This window comes from Pongo abelii, chromosome 1 (genome assembly GCF_028885655.2).
Source record: "Pongo abelii isolate AG06213 chromosome 1, NHGRI_mPonAbe1-v2.0_pri, whole genome shotgun sequence".
In the NCBI taxonomy this organism is placed as follows: domain Eukaryota; kingdom Metazoa; phylum Chordata; class Mammalia; order Primates; family Hominidae; genus Pongo; species Pongo abelii.
Window position 1 is genome coordinate 214,027,393 of NC_071985.2, and position 3,613 is coordinate 214,031,005.

The 3,613-nt window shown below is 47.9% G+C and overlaps 1 non-coding gene across 1 annotated transcript; it reads left to right on the forward strand.

Annotated features, from left to right (window-relative positions):
• Positions 1 to 2,056: 2,056 nt before the first annotated feature.
• On the forward strand, positions 2,057 to 2,161 carry LOC112131495 (small nucleolar RNA U13). The gene has a single exon (XR_002913554.1). It is a non-coding gene; the product is annotated as a small nucleolar RNA U13 (small nucleolar RNA).
• The last annotated feature ends 1,452 nt before the right edge of the window (positions 2,162 to 3,613 follow it).

A 3,613-nucleotide genomic window follows, 5' to 3' on the forward strand; every position in this document is an offset into this window, starting at 1 on the left:
GGAGGCTAAATTAGATCCTGCCAGCCAGGTCTCAGAAGCTATGACCAAGAACGCAGAGGAATCCCAGCCCCAGCCTTCAAAGTCCTCCAGCCAGGAAATACCCTTCCCTGTACTTGGCTCCTGGCTGATAAGCCTTGTTATTCCCTGGATCTATCCCATCCTCTCCATCTCCAAGGCCACTTCCAGATCCTCATCACACTTGGCTGCACAAGTGATGGCAGCGTCCCTCTTCACTGGCCTCTCTGCTTCCAGTCTTCAAATCCACCCTCCCCAGGGTTGACTGAATGAACATCCTAAAACCCAAACCTAACGGAGTCCCTTTTCTGCTCAAAACCTTTCAGTGACTGCCCATCACGTCCAAGATGAAACGCTAGCTCTCTATCGTGGGATGCAAGACTCTCCTCCGCTGGACACTGCCTTCTCCTCCAGCTACACTTCCCGCTCCTCCCACTTCACTCCTACTTGATCCCCAGCCTCACCCAGCACTTGGTGTTCCTCCTTCCACTTCCCGCCTTGCTGGTGAGGCCTGGCTTAGACTCTTCCCTCTGCCTAGGTAACTGTTCCCAGCCTCTGTTGTGTGGTTACTTCTCTCGCCTCACAATTAGCTCAGGAAACACCGCCTCCAAGAGTCCAGGAACCCCTCCTTGGCCTCCCCTGTCTCGTGCCCCCAGTTCACCTGGCATGGCAGTACACCTCTGCTGCTGCTCTGGGGTTTTTTTGTTTGTTTGTTTGTTTGTTTGTTTTTGAGACAGGTTCTCATTCTGGTCGCCCTGGCTGGAGTGCAGTGGTGCAATCTCAGCTCACTGAAGCCTTGACTTCCCAGGCTCAAGCGATCCTCCTCAGCCTCCCAAGTAGCTGGGACTACAGGCATGTGCCACCATGCCCAGCTAATTTCTGTATTTTTTTTTTTTTTTTTTTTTGTAGAGACAGCATCTTGCCATGTTGCCCAGGCTGGTCTCAAACTCCTGGGCTCAAGCAATCTGCCCGCGTCGGCCTCCCACGGTGCTGGGATTACAGGCAGGAGCTGCTGCACCTGGCCAAGGGAATGCAGCAGCTACTGCTGTGAATGGTAGTTACTAATTGGTTTGCTTGTCTTCCCCAACTGGACCATGAACTCCCCAAGGGCAAGGATCTTGGCTACTCATCTTTGTGTGCTGGCCTTGTCTACAGTGACTGGTACATAGCACATGCTTGGTTAAAGACTTGAACTTGCTGGCCTTAGCCACACCACTATACCCTTAGGACAGCCTGGCTAAGGTCCTCGTGGTGAAACAGAGAGAGCTAGCCAGCCCATCTTAATTATTTATTTATTTTTATTTTTATTAGAGATGGGGTTTCACCATGTTGGCCAAGCTGGTCTCAAACTCCTGGCCCCAAGTGATCCGCTCGTCTTGGCCTCCCAAAGTGCTGGGATTACAGGCATGAGCCACTGCGCCTGGCCAGCTTGTCTTTATCAGCCCTGAGCTGATGAGGCTATCAAATGTCAACCTCAACACTCTTCCCAGGCTCTCTTTTCCACCTCAGGCAGAGTTTGTCTTCAGATGCAAAGGCCTATAAGTCTTCTCTCCAGTTAGTGCTGAGACTTCGGCCAGCCACAGAAGGGATTCTGACATCGCATCCAAATAAGGTGAAAGGACTAGCTGTTGTTAAAACAGCGTGAGAGCTGTGAGTAAGGAAATATTCTCTCTGAGATGGGCCCTGCTGAAATATACAACATGAGCCTTCCAAATATGAGCTACTGACTGGAAAGAAGCCTGCTTGTTATGGAGCCTGAATCTTCCTCCCCAGCCAGGGATCTAGTGATGCCAATCCCTCTGAGGTCTGGTGTTCATCGGATGTCAGGATGCAGCCCACCTGAGACCTTAAGGGGTAGGGGGTCCTTCATTAGTTAGCAGGCATGGTTTAGTAACAGTAACATCACCAATAATGTGTGGGATTCAGGGTTTCTGAATAGTGCTAACATAATATGGAGAATGAACAGTCTGAAGTCTCCATGAGGACGGATTGATAGAAAAGAATTCGTTCAACAACCTTTTATCAAGAATAGTCATATAAGATCCTTTTATAGTTCATAAGCATGATGACTGGGTGTTTATGCACACGTGTGAGATCTGCCACTCTCTGAACCTTGTTACAACATTGGCACATTACTCGTCTAACCTGAAAAAAAATAGTCATATATGGGCCAGGCATGGTGGCTCACACCTGTAATCCCAGCACTTTGGGAGGCCAAGGTGGGCAGATTGCTTGAGTTCAGGAGTTCAAGGCCAGTCTGGGCAACATAAGGAGACCCTGTCTCTACAAAAAAATACAAAAAATTAGCCACGGGTGGTGGTGCACACCTGTGGTCCCAGCTACTCGGGTGGCTGAGGCAAGAGTATCGCTTGAACCCAGGAGGTTGAGGCTGCAGTGAGCTGTGATCGTGCCACTGCACTCCAACCTGGGTGGCAGAGTGAGACCCTGTCTCAAAAAGAAAAAAAAAATAGTCATACAAAATATATAACTTATCTATTGCTGTGTAACAAATTATCCCTAAGCACAGCAGCTTAAAACAATATTTATTTATCTCACAGTTTCTGTGGGTCAGGAAATTGGGAGTGGTTCTGCTGAGTGGTTCTTATTCCTGGTTGCATGAGAGTTTGCAGTCAAATCATCAGCTGGGGCTGCCATCATCTGAAGGCTTGACTGGGGCTGGAGGACCTGCCTCCATGATGACTCACTCACACAGCTATTGGCGGGAGGTCTCAGTTCCTCCTGACACGACCCCTCGCTAGAGCTGCTTGAGAGTGCTCATGACATGGCAGCAGTCTTCTGCAGGAGCAGGCAATCCGAGAGAGAGAGAGAGAGAGACCAAGACAGAAGCCGCAAGGTCTTTTGTGACCTTGGTCTTGGAAGTTGTACACTGTCACTTCCACTTTATTCTGTTTGTTACAAATGAGTTACTAAATTCAGTTCACAGTGAAGAGGAAGGGAAATAGGGTCCACCTTTTGAAGGAAGTGTCAAATTGTGGACATATCTTAAACTACCTCATCAAATCAAAAAGAAACAAGAAACCTGAAAGTCTTGAGGCTGCTAAAACTCCTGCTGCCATTAGGACAATGGGAATTTAGTATGAAGAAAAGAGTTCTAGATTGACAGTGACAGCAAGATTCATTCACTAATTCATCCATCCATTCATTCATCCACTCATTCAACAGCTATTAATTGACCATTACTGTGTGCAGTTGGAAAACTCTATTATATGCTACAGGGCTCAAGAACGAACACCATTATAATTAAAATAACCATTGCTGGCTGGGCACAGTGGTTCATGTCTGTAATCCCAGCACTTTGGGAGGCCAAGGTGGAAGGATCGCTTGAGCTCAGGAGTTTGCGACCAGCCTGGGCAACATGGTGAAACCCTGTCTCTACAAAAAATAAAAAAATTACCCAGATATGGTGGTGTGTGCCTGTAGTCCCAGCTACTAGGGAGATTGAGGTGGGAGGACCATGAGCCTTGGAGGCAGAGGCTGCAGTGAGCCAAGATTGCATCACTGCACTCCAGCCTGGGTGACAAAGTGAGATCCTGTCTCAATAATAATAATAATAATAATAATAATAATAATAACAGCA